Consider the following 14,699-nt stretch of genomic DNA (forward strand, 5'->3'; position numbering starts at 1 on the left):
ATTCATTGAAAGAAAAGAAAGTCAAAGAATAAATGATCTAACTTTACATCTCAAAGCCTTAGAAAAAGAACAAATCAACCCTAAAAGCAGTAGAAGACAGAAAAAAATAAAATCAGAACTTAAATCAATGAAATTAAAACAAAAGAAATAATTCAAAAAATTGACAGACAAAAAGTTAGCTCTTTGAAAAATTTCAATAAAATTGATAAACCCCTAGCCACACTAACAAAGAGAAAAAGACAAAAAAATCCAAATTACTAAAGTACATGATGAGAATGGATATATGACAATAGACACTACTGAAATAGAGAAGATAATTAAAAACTATTTTGAAAATTAATACCCCAATAAAATAGAAAATATTGAAGACATTGACAAATTTCTAGAGACATATGGCCTACCAAAACCGAATCAGGAGGTCATACATGATTTAAACAAAACAATTTCAAGAAATGAAATAGAAAATGCCATCAAAAGCCTACCAATTAAGAAAAGCCCAGGATCAGATGGATTCTCAGCCAAGTTCTCCTAGACCTTCAAAGAAGAATTAGTACCAAATCTCCTCAAATCCCTCCATGAAATAGAAAAGGAGGAAACTCTCTTTCTATGAGGCTAATATCATCCTGATACCAAAACCAGACAATAACATATCAAGGAAAGAAAACTTCAGGCCAATATCCCTGATGAGCATAGATGCAAAAATTCTCAATAAAATTCCGGCCAATCACATACAAAAGCATATTAAAAAGAGAATGTTCCATGATCAAGTGGGGTTCATCCCAGGGATTCAGGGTTGGTTCAACATATGGAAATCAATAAATGTAATTCTTCACATCAGTACATTTTAAAACAAAAATCATAGGATTATCTTAAAAATGCATAAAAACATTTGATAAAATACAGCACCCCTTCATGTTCAAAACACTAAAAATACTAGGACTAGTAAGAAAATACCTAAACATTGTAAAAGCTATCTATGCTAAGCCCAAGGCCAACATCATTCTAAATGGAGAAAAGTTGAAAGCTTTCGCTCTAAAAACTGGAAAAAGACAATGATGCCCTCTATCACCACTTCTATTCAACATAATCCTGGAAACTCTAGCAAGAGCAATTAGACAGATGAAAGAAATTAAAGGGCTATGAATAGGAAAAGAAGAAAGTCAACTGTCACCATTTGCCAGCGACATGATTCTGTATTTAGAATAACCAAAAAACTTCACTGGAATACTTCTAGAACTAATAAATGAATTCAGCAAAGTAGTAGGATATAAAAAACAACACCAAATGAATTCTGATACATCAGTGATAAACCCACTGAAAGAGAAATTAGGAAAACTACCCCATTCACAATAGCCTCAAACAAAGAATAAAATTCTTGGGAATCAGTCTAAAAAAAAGAGGTGAAAACCTCTGCAGTGAAAAGTACAGAACATGAAAGAAAGGAATTGAAGACCTTAGTACATGGAAAGATCCATGCTTGTGGATCAGCAGAATTAATATAGTAAAAATGGCCATACTACCAAAAGTGTTATACAGATTTAATGCAACTCCTATTAATATTTAAATGACATTCTTCATATAAATAGAAAAAGCCATCATGAAATTCATTTGGAAGAATAAGAAACCCAGAATAGCAAAAGCAATCCTTAGCAGGAAAACTGAAACTGGAGGCATCATAATTCTAGACCTTAAACTATACTACAGAGCCATAGTAACAAAACTGGTATGGTTTTGGCACCAAAACAGACACATAGACCAATGGTACCAAACTGAAGACAAAAAGACAAACCCACATAAATATACTAGACAAATCTCATAGTAGACAAAGTTTCCAAAAACAATCACTGGAGAAAAGACAGCCTCTTTAACAAATGGGACTGGGAAAACTGGAAATCCATATGTAACAAAATGGAATTAAAGCCCTATATCTCAAATGCACAAATCTCAATTCAAAGATGATCAAAGACTTAGGAACTAGAACAGAGACCCTGCACCTAATAGAGGAAAAAGTAGGCCCAAATCCTCAACATGTTGGCTTAGGCAAAACTCCTAAAGTGCAAGAAGTAAAATCAAGAATCAATAAATGGGATGGATTCAAACTAAAAAGCTTCTTCTCAGCAAAGGAAACAATATTGTGAAGAGAGAGCCTATGGAATGAGAGAAAATCTTTACCACATGCACCTCAGATAGAGCACTAATCTCTAGGATATATAAAGAACTCAAAAAACTCAACACCAACAAACCAAATAACTGAATCAATAAATGGGCTAAGGAACTGAACAGACACTTCACAGAAGAAATACAAATCAACACCATATATAAAATGTTGTTCAACACCTCTAGCAATTAGAGAAATGCAAATTAAAATTATTCTAAGATTTCATCTCACTCCAGTCAGAATGGCAATTATCAAGAATACAAGCAACAATAAATATTGGTGAGGATGAGGGGATAAAAGTAGACTCATACCCAGCTGTCTCACTCCTTGGTTTATATCCAAAGGACTTAAAATCGGCATACTACACTGAGGCAGTCACATCAATGTTTATAGCAGCTCAATTCATAATAGCTAACTATAGAACCAACCTAGGTGCCCTTCAACAGCTGACTGGATAAATAAAATGTGGTATACATACACAACAGATTATTAATCAGCCTTAAAGAACAATGATATTATAGCGTTTGCATGTAAATTGATGGAGCTGGAGAATATCATATAAGTGAAATAAGTCAATCCCCAAAACCAAATTCTAAATGTTTTCTCTGATAAGCATATGCTAATTCACAATAAGGGATGGGGGGCACTAGGGGAAAATAGAGGTAGTTTGGGTTAGGCAGAGGGGAGTGAAGGGAGGGGAGGGGTATGCGAGAGGAAGGATAGTAGAATAAATGGAACCTTATTACTCTATGTACATATGATTACTTGGCCAGTGTGATTTAATATCATGCACGACCAGAAGAATGAAAAGTTATATTACATTTATGTATGAAGTGTCAAAATGCATTCTACTGTTACATATAACTAATTAGAACAAGTTTTTAAAAAAGAATGCAAACCTCAGTTTCAACACTAAAAACCTCTTAGGATCAACCTTCGTGTAGAGTTATGTGTAACTTTCCATTGGCTTTTTTACTAATGATTTTAATAGATATCTAAAACATAAACATGAACAGGATTTGTTGGTACTATCATGTAAATTATACATAACCTTACACATATAAATATAAAAATAAATATGTCAGTATATATGACATAAGTTACATTTTAAAATTTAGCAAATATACTAGTAGAAAATACATTTATATGTTGACAATGATTATTTCATCAAAGAATATTTTTAAATAGTTTTAAATAATTAAATTAAAATCTGTTTTAATACGGTGAATGTATTTACTATAATAGAAAAAGTTGAATAAGTTTTGCTACTGAACGAAAATAATTGGAACACTGTTGAGAAATGGTTAAAGAAACAACACAGAGGAATGCAGAGCCTCCAACAAATCATTTTAAAATTCAGTAACACTTATTTTGGTGAATTTCTGTTATATCAACTTTAAAGCCAGTCATCATCATTTTATAGTCACATTGGAGGAGTGAACAGTAACTTTTGCACAAGGTGAACAGTTCCATCCATATCAAATTCTGTTTCCACAATTCAACAAAATTGCTGGGTTTTAGAGAAATTCAATATGAATAATTCATTTTATGTCATTGATACTTCAATTGGCTATTTGTCATTAACTATTATTAAAATCTGTAAATGTGGAACATTCTCCCCTCTTTTGCATTCTGATAATAAAGTGGAATCTATTAGCTTGCAGAACTGCATTAGATACAAAAAAAATATGCTTCCTCTTTTGAATCAGTTTAAGTGGGAAAATTAAAATATTGTGGCTACTAGTTTATGTATGTCCGAATACCAAATTTTAGAATTATAATTCCCATTAAAATGTGTCTCATAACAATTTATATAGTTATTTCTTATACAGTTGGCTTCCTAAATCATATACATTTTCTGTATATGCAGTGTCATCAAATTTATAATTATACTGGGAGCAATATTTTTAGCACCCTAACTTCAACACTCTGCATTATTAAACACTATTGCACAGTTTTAAAGATGCAATAACCCAAATTCAGAATAATTCTTCTGTTATACCTACTTCAAAATTTTCTCCTGCTTTCTTCCAAAGCTAAACTGCTTTAATTGCTCAGACATAGTCACACAAGGATGATATACATGGCCAGATATTATCGATCACAGCTCAAAGTTCAAACCACAACAAATCATTGACATGGTCCTATTGGAAGCTGTGAAATCCAAATTGTACTCCTCACTGTTCATGAGAGTCTCCAGGGAATCCAATGAATGACCTACTTTTCTCTGTGTTCATATAGATAATGTGAAGTATTATGAAAAATAAAAATGATAATGCTTGAATGAATCATACATTTCCATACAGAACCTACGCATGATTTAAAGATTTTTTTAAACTTATTTATCTAATGGATAACCCAATTTTTTATACATTATAATTTAGAAAAATTTGAGTAATCTTAACTACAGTTTTCTTATCACCTGATCTTAAACTGCCCAAGATTTATATGTCTAAGCATTGTATGACTCAATAAGATCCCTTTCATTTTATTCTGTGAATAGCGTGGTCTATAACCTATGTTTGCAAAATGAATTCTAGGATTCTAGGATTCTTCTTACTTCTTCTTCCCTCTTGTATTATACCCACCCAGCAATCACACACACACACACACACACACACACACACACACACACACACACACCAGTCATATTATCACCACATGATTGACACAGGGAAATGTGCTAATTCTCTTTACACAGGTAATCTTTGTAAATGAGACTGTTCCCTACACAGAGCTTCACAGGTTGAAACACACCTTTGCCTTCCTTCTAGGGGTAGCAGTAGTAAATCTCACTGGGTTTCTCATCTCCAAACCTTCAATTTCTTTGTGTTATTCAAATTGGGTAAATTCTTAACTCTGTGGGTACCTCGGCACATTTCTAGGAATAACGATCTGCAAACTGGTCGCTGGGAAAAGTGGGACATTCTTGAGTGCTTGTCAGGAAGGTGATGTTAGTCAATGACAAAGATCATATTTTTTCCAAACAAGCCCAGCTTCAGCTGTGTCTAAATTCTTTCACAGAAGTCAATCCAGTCTCCCAAATATCTCTATTTCCACATCTTCCAATTGAAACGTGTCTCCTGCCTCTTTCGACACCACCTCTGCTGGGAAACATAAGTGCAGTTCCTTCTAACATTTTTGTGTGGTTGCTTACAGAAAACTAGAAAATTCTTTCAGCACCTTCTGTGAAATTCTATCACTCAGGCCCTTTTCAGGGGAAGACTGACTTTTACTAGATGGATATCGTGATAAATCGATGTTTAGGGGTGTGCATTTTTATCCATGAGGAACCCTGCTTGCCCCAGTAGAAGGGAAAGTCTGATACAAGGATAAGGCGTTAATGCAGTGACAGTTGATTAGAGAAATCTTTATGGTCTTTATTGAATTGGGTGCTTTGTGGTTTGTGATTAAATACCCCACTCCATCTTCTCTAGGAGATGGAAGCATCAACGCTCATCCTGTGCAATCTGACTCCCTGTTACATTGACAGTAGGAGGATATGGATGCAGGAGCCCATTGGTTCTCTACCTCTGCCGCTCATCTCTACTACACAGAGGGTTTCTCAGAAATACTGCTGGACCACACCCCCAAGAGTCTGCCCCAGGTCTGGAGTGGGTCAAATTGTTTTGCTGACTGAGACCTGCAGCTCATGCTGCTGTGGAAGATCTCAAGTGTAACACACTCATAATTTTTGTGCTGCTTGTAGATGGAAAATTAAAGCAGAATTTAGTAATGGGTGAGGTAAAACAAAACTGAACCTTGATGGGTAGGAAGAAAACCAATAAATCTAACTTTATAACTTTTGTCCTTACTGCAAGAGAGTCACAAAACTACTATACTTTCTAAAAGTTAAAATTTTTCTGCACCCACTTTCAGGTGAATTGATTGTCATTTCATATAAGCTGTACTGAATGAGAAAAAGATTGTCATTGAGGTTTTCATTTATGAAAGTGACTGCATCTTTCTAACATTTTAAACAGAATTTGGGATACCCTGTGCTTGGAATGTTCATCATAAGGTATTGAGGAACAAAATCATCTTCTCACTACAGTATAGAGTGCTTAATTAAGCTACAAACTTAATACTTCATGCCAATAAGGCTTAAGAAAATCAGATGACATGTTTCAGTTAGTGTTTAAAATAGTTTTTTAAATTTATTTCTCATTTCATTATCAAAAGTACATCCTTTATTATCAACGTCTGATATCATCTATATGCCCAACAAGAAGCATCAACAAAATGATTCTGATGCAAAAATATCCAAGGGCAAAATCAAATTAAAATAAATCACTGTAAACAATAGACAGATTTTTAAATTTTTTTTGTTTTACCATTGAAAAATGAGTAGTATATTGATGTACAATTAAAAAAATGTTTCTATAGGCTATCATATCCATATGTGGCCTTTCAATCTTTCATAGATGGATGGGTGGATGGAGAGAGAAAGAGAGAGATACATCTCTAGCTACTCTCAACTGACAGTGTATTTGTTCCTCAAATGACATTTGGCAGTACCTGGAGACATATTTGATTGACACAACTGAGGGAAAGTACTTACAGTTTCAATAAGTGAGATGCCTCTAAACCACAGACAATGCACTGATCAGCCCACAACAACTAAGAATTATTTTAAGTAAAACAACACAAAATTGAAATCAATGTGTTGTTGGTAATTGGAAGTAAAGAATTCTGCCATTCCTTACACTTCTGAATGTCATTCAGAAATACTGGTGTTTCTGTAAAAAGCATAATTGCAAGTGTAGACAATGACCCAATAAGAAATGTTTGGAGCAGATCTTCACTAATTCATATGTGTGGAAAAGGAAAGAGATGGAAGCCTTCTAATTTCCAAAATGGTCCCTTTGTGTCAAGCAAACCTGCAAACTGAGGAGGAAAATTGAGGTCAAGAGTAGCTTTGATGAAGGTTTTCAAGATGGTGGACTAGAGGGTTACTGCATTTCATCTCTCTCCAGGACTCAGAATTCAAGAAAAGAAGGTATTGAGAGATTCCAGACCAACTCAGAGCCACCGGGTGAGTCTTTCCCACTGGGCAGGGCTCCCCAGATGGGGCGGTAGTCCCGGAATGCAAGGAACTTTACGGAGTAGAGTTGCCCATCAAGACTCCCCCGCTGGAGCGGTGAACCCTGACAACCAGGAGCATTGCAGAGGAGGGCCGCCCAGCAAGAGTTTTCCGCGCAGGGAAAGGCTCCCTGGCCCAGGCAGTAGGTATGGACCTCAGGGAACGTCACAGAGGAGGGCCGCTGAGTGAGAGACTCACTGACAGGGTGAGGCTCCCTGACCCCGTTGGTAGGTCCGGACCCCTGGGAACGTTGCAGAGGAGGGCTCCCCAGCCCAGGCAGTAGTTTCGGACCAAAGGGAACTTCTCAGAGGAGAGCTGCCCAGTGATACTTCCCCACCAGGTGAGTCTTCCCTTCCAGGCAAGGCTTTCCCACCAGAATGGTAGAACCAGAGACACAGGCCCAGAATAGCCATGCCCCAGCCAGCAGTCTAGTCCCCCTTTGGCTGACCATTGGTCAACAAGTGGAGGCGCCTCTGCCCACTAGCAGGAACATACCCCACCTGAAGGCCACCACCCCTAGATGGGCAGTATCCTTGTGGAGCACTATATTATCAAGTTCCTCCAAGACTTCAGGCTACTGAAGACTAGCAGGTGAGTTATTGGAACTCTACAGGGACACTATAACCCAACAGAGGAAACCTGCAGTATCTCAGAGTTTCACTACTAGAGGGGTAGATACCTGACCAATATGAGAAAACAAGGAAAGAAAATGCCCCAAACAAACCGAGATGCTACAGCAATAAAATCCAATGACAGCATAGCAGAAGAAATGTCAGAAAGGGAGTTCAGAAGGAACATAATTAAAATGATCAGAGAAACAAACAATGAGATGAAAGAGCAAATGCAGGCTTTGAATGACCACACCAATCAACAGTTAAAAGAGCAAATACAGGAATCAAAAGATCATTTCAAAAAGAGTTAGAGATACTGAAAAAAGCAAACAAACAAACAGAATTCCTTGAAATGAAGGAAACAATAAACCAAATTAAAAACTCCATAAAAAGCGTAACCAATAGGATAGAACACCTCGAAGACAGAACCTAAGACACTGATGACAAAATATTTAATCTTGAAAAGAAAATTCACCAAACAGAGAAGATGATAAGAAATCATAAAGAGAAACTCCAAGAATTATGGGATATCATGAAAAGATCAAATTTAAGAATTATTGGGATTGAGGAAGGCACAGAGAAACAAACCAAAGGAATGAACAATCTATTCAATAAAATAATATCACAAAATTTCCCAAATCTGAAGAACAAAATGGAAAATCAAGTACAAGAGGCTTATAGGACTCCAAATACACAAAATTACAACAGACCCACACCAAGGCACATTATAATGAAAATACCTAACATACAAATAAAGACAGAATTTTAAATGTTGCGAGAGAAAAGAATCAAATTACATTCAGGGGGAAACCAATACGGATAACAGCAGATTTTTCAACTGACACCATAAAAGTTAGAAGGGCTTAAAAAACATTTTTCAAGCTCTGAAAGAAAACAGATGCCAATCAAGAATCTTATACCCAGCAAAACATACCTTCAGATTTGACAACGAAATAAAATCCTTCCATGATAAACAAAAGCTAAAAGAATTTACTGAAAGAAAGCCAGCATTACACAACATTCTCAGCAAAATATTCCATGAGGAAGAGATGAAAAACAATGATGTAAGTCAGGAAAGGGAGGAACCACCCTAAAGGAATAGCCAAATAAAGAAGAAACCAAGTCAAAAAACAAAAAGAAGGCAAATGACCGGGAATATATCATGTCTCAATAATAACCCTGAGTGTTAATGGCCTGAACTCATCAATAAAAAGACATAGACTGGCAGACTGAATTAAAAAGAAAGATCCAACAATATGCTGCCTGCAAGTGACTCATCTCATAGAAAGAGATATCCAAAGACTAAAGGTGAAAGGATGGGAAAAAACATACCATGCACATGGACTCAGCAAAAGAGCTGGGTATCCACCCACATATCAGATAATGTGGACTTCAAGCCAAAGTTAATCAGAAGGGATAAAGAAGGACATTTCATACTGCTTAAGGGAAAAATAAACAGCAAGACATAACAATCATAAATATCTATGCCCCAAACAGTGGCTCATCCTTGTACGTCAAACAAATCCTTCTCAATTCCAGGAACCAAATAGACGACAACACAATAATACTAGGTGACTTTAACACACCTCTCTCCCTATTGGACAGATCTTCCAAAGAAAAATTGAACAAAGAAACTATAGATATCAATAGCACAAGCAGTAATTTAGACTTAATGGACATGTATAGAATATACCACGCAACAAAGAGCAAATACAGTTTCTTGTCAGCAACACATGGATCCTTCTCTAAATTAGACCATATCATATGCCACAAAGCTCCTGTTAGCAAATACAAGAAGATAGAGATACTACCTTGTATTCTATCAGATCATAATAGATTAAAATTAGAAATCAATGACAGAATAAAAAACAGAAACTACTCCAACACCTGAAGATTAAATGGTATGCTATGGAATGATGAATGGATAACAGAAGACATCAGGGGGAGAATTAAAAAATTCTTAATGGTAAATGAGAACAAAGACACATCATATCCAAATCTATGGGACACTATGAAAGCAGTACTTAGAGGAAAATTTATTTCATGGAGTGCATTCAATAAAAGAAGAAAATATCAACAAATAAACCACCTAACACTACAGATCAAAGCCCTAGAAAAAGAAGAACAGAGCAACACCAAAAGTTGTAGAAGACAAGAAATAGTTAAAATTTCAGAGCTGAAATCAACAAAATTGAAACAAAAGAAACAATAGAAAATATTGACAAAATAAACAGTTGGTTCTTTGAAAAAATAAACAAAATTGATAAACCCTTAGCCACACTAACAAAGATAAGGAGAGAGAAAACTCGAATTACTAAAATTCGGAATGAATAAGGAAATATCACAACACACACAATTGAAATACAAAACATAATTAGAAGCTATTTTGAAAATCTGTACTCCAACAAAATAGAAAATCTCAAAGACATCAACAGGTTTCTAGAGACTTATGAATTACTTAAACTGAACAAGGAGGACATACACAATTTAAATAGATCAATTTCAAGTAATGAAATAGAAGAAGTCATCAAAAGCCTACCAACAAAGAAAAGTCCGGAACCAGATGGGTTCTCAGCCAAGTTCTACAAAACTTTTAAAGAGCTCATTCCAGTACTCCTCAAAGTATTCCATGAATTAGAAGAGGAGGGAACCCTTCCAAACTCATTCCATGAAGCAAATATCACCTTGATAACTAAACCAGACAGAGACACCTGGAAGAAAGAAAATTTCACACCAAAATCCTTAATGAACTTCGATGAAAAGTTCTCAACAAAATTTTAGCAAATCACATACAAAAATATGTTTAAAAGAAAGTGCATGACAATCAAGTGGGTTTTATCCCAGGAATGCAAAGTTTCTTCAACATACAGAAATCAATAAATGTAATTCACCATATCAGTAGACTTAAAGTCAAGAATCACATGATTATTTCGATAGATGCAGAAAAAGCATTTGATAAAATACAGCACCACTTCATGCTCAAAACACTAGAAAAAATAGGGATAGTGGGAACATTCCTTATCATTGTACAGGAATCTATGCTAAGCCCATGGCCAATATCATTCTAAATGGTGAAAAACTGAAAGAATTCCCCCTAAAAACTGGAACAGGGCAGGGATGCCCTCTTTCACCACTTCTATTCAATATCGTCCTTGAAACTCTAGCCGGAGCAATTAGACAGACCAAAGAAATTAAACGGATTCCAATAGGAAAAGTAGAAGTCAAACTATCCCTATTTGCAGAGGACATGATGATATACTTAGAGGAACCAGGAAATCCCACCAGAAAACTTTTAGACTCATAAGTAAATTCAGTTATGCAGCAGGATATAAGATAGATGCTCATAAATCTAATGCATATTTATACATAAGTGATGAATCCTCAGAAAGAGAAGTTAGGAAAACTACCCCATTACCAATAGCCTCAAAAAGAATGAAATACTTGGGAATCAATCTAACAAAAGAGATGAAAGACCTCTATAATGAGAACTACAGAACACTAAAAAAAGAAATTAAAGAAAACCATAGAAGATGGAAAGATTTCCCATGTTCTTGGATAGGCAGAATTAATGTTGTCAAAATGGCCATACTACCAAAAGTACTATACACATACAATGCAATTCCAATTAAAATCCCAATGACATACCTCACAGAAATAGAGCAATCATGAAATTCATCTGGAAGAATAAGAAACCCAGAAGAGCTAAAGCAATCTTTAGCAGGAAGAGAGAAGCAGGGGATATCACAATACCAGAACTTCAACTATACTACAAAGCAATAGTAACAAAAACAGCATGGTATTGGCACCAAAATAGATAGGTAGATCAATGGTACACAATAGAGCACACAGACACAAACCCAAAAAATACAGTTTTCTCCTACTAGACAAAGGGGCCAAAAATATGCAATGGGGAAAAGATAGCCTCTTCAACAAATGGTGCTGGGAAACTGGAAATCCATAAGCAGCGAATGAAACTAAACCCCTATCTCTCACCCTGCACAAAACTCAACTCAAAATGGATCAAGGACCTTGGAATCAGACCAGAGACCCTGCATCTTATAGAAGAAAAAGTAGGTTCAAATCTTCACCTTGTTGGCTTAGGATCCGACTTCCTTAACAGGACTCCCATAGCACAAGAAATAAAAGCAAGAACCAATAACTGGGATAGATTCAAACTAAATAGCTTTCTCTCAGCAAAGGAAATTATCAGCAATGTGAAGAGAGAGCCTACAGAGTGGGAGAAAATCTTTGCCACTCATACTTCAGATAGAGCACTAATTTCCAGACTCTATAAAGAACTCAAAGAACTCTAATCCAAGAGTACCAATAACCAAATCAACAAATGGGCTAAGGAAATGAACAGACACTTCACAGAAGATGATTTACACCAATCAACAGATATATGAAAAAATGTTCAACATCTCTAGTAATAAGAGAAATGCAAATCAAAACTACTCTAAGATTTAATCTCACCCCAAATAAAATGGCGATTATCAAGAACACAAGCAACAATAGGTGTTAGGGAGGATGTGGGGAAAAAGGTACACTCATACATTGCTGGTGGGGTTGCAAATTAGTGCAGCCACTCTGGAAAGCAGTGTGGAGATTCCTCAGAAAGCTTGGAATGGAACCACCATTTGACCCAGCTATCCCACTCCTTGGCCTATACCCAAAGGACTTAAAAGCAGCATACTACAGAGATACAGCCACATCAATGTTCATTGCTGCTCAATTCACAATAGCCAGATTGTGGAACCAACCTAGATGCCCTTCAGTTGATGAATGGATAAAGAAACTGTGGTGTATATATATACAATGGAATATTACTCCACCATAAAGAATAATAAAATTATGGCATTTGCAGGCAAATGGATGAAATTGGAGAATATCATGCTAAGTGAGATAAGCCAGTCTCCAAAAACCAAAGGACGAATGATCTTGCTGATAAGCAGATGATGATACATAATGGGGGGTGGGAGAGAGGCAAAATGGAAGAAGGAGGGACTGTATAGAGGGAAATGAGGGGTAGGAGGAGGAGTGGGGTGAAGGAAAAAATAACAAAATGAATCAAACACCATTATCCTAGTAAATGTGTGATTACACAAATGGTATGCCTCTATGTACAGAGAAACAAGTTGTACTCCATTTGTTTACAATGGAGTAAACAATTTGTTTACAATTTAAAAAAAAACTCAAACCAAAAAAAAAGAAAATAAATAAATAAAATTTTAAAAACTCGTAAGTTTTTTCAAATATAAAAAAAGAGTACTTTTGATGAGCAAATACATCAACCTTAGAGAAATTATTAAAAGGTCAGGAATTATTTCACTTCATACTGATTTTCTGCAATGATAGACATTTTATTTCTCAATGAGAAAAGGCAAGAAATAGATTTGATTTGGCTCTTACTGTCTTCAAAATTATTGAAAAAAGGTGTTGAGAGGAAGGCAGGAGGGAGAGGGGAGTACTGGGGATGATTAGAATATTTGTGTGTCAACGTGAACCCCACTATCATGTGTAATGTAACGTACCGATAAATCATTTTAAAATTTTTTATATTTGTTCTAATTAGTTACACATGACAGTAGAATGCATTCATTCTTTTTGACATAGCATACATAAATGGGGGCACAATTTCTCCTTTTTCTAATTGTACATGTTGCAGAATCACATCTTTCATGCAGTCATATATGTATGTGAGGTAATAATGTCTACTGTACTTTATTATCCTTCCTATCCCGTTCCCCTCTCATCCCTCTATCTAATCTAAAGTAACTCTATTCTTTCCTAGTGCTCTCATCTTAGTGTGAATTAGCATCTGCATATCAAATAACATTCAGCCTTTGGTTCTTTGGGTTTGGCTTATTGCACTTAGCATGATATTTCCCAACTATCCATTTACCAGCAAATGCCATTATTTAATTCTTCTTTAAGACTGAGTACTATTCCATCGTGTAAATGTACCATAATTTCTTTATCCATTCATCCGTTGAAGGGTACCTAGAAATTCAATGAAGAAAGCAAACAGCAAATAAAGAGGGCCAGTGAGTTTTTCTGTTTTTTAACAACCTAAGTAGTTCTTAAATATTCCATTTTATTTTTACTTTAATGATGCCTATTTATTTTCTGTATATATTTTTCTTTTTAAAACATTCTTACCTAGTCATAATAAATAGTATTTTAAATGGTTTATAGAAAACATTAAAATACAATTCCATGCTTGGGATTTTTCTCACAAAATAATCTTACCTATTTTGAAACTATTTCACATAGTAAAAAAGTTAAATGATCTATCTTATATGATGAGTATATGATTATTCTTATAATACCCCTAATATTCTTATAATTACATATTTAAATGTATTCAGATGTCACTATTCATATTAATAGATATATTAAATATACATACATTAATACATTAAATGTATGCATGTAAATATTTAAATATGCATGCTCTCTTCCTGCTTTCTTTGTCTGGAATTTTATTTTCTTCCTCTATTCTCCTTAAATGTTTATTCTTTTGTGCGTCTTCCTTTCTTCCCTCTTCACATCCCTCTTCCCTCCTAGTTCCTTCCTTCCATTCTTTGGTGAATACCTATCAATCACCTACCTATTCTGTAGAATAACCCCTACAGGGGTGTGTTCACAGTAAAACTGTGACAGCAAATGGACTTTCTTATGGGACTCGAGTCTACCGCAAAGGATTCATCAGATTTTATCAGCCTAGAACTAAATGTAGAAACAGACTATCATTCTACCAAATTTCTATGTGATGGAGATCCCTTCGGATCAACTGTAGGAAGAAAAATCTTTTCTATTTTTCTATTGGCACCTAGGTGGGCAGACA

This window comes from Sciurus vulgaris (assembly GCF_902686455.1).
Source record: "Sciurus vulgaris genome assembly, chromosome: 6".
Classification (NCBI taxonomy): Eukaryota; Metazoa; Chordata; class Mammalia; order Rodentia; family Sciuridae; genus Sciurus; species Sciurus vulgaris.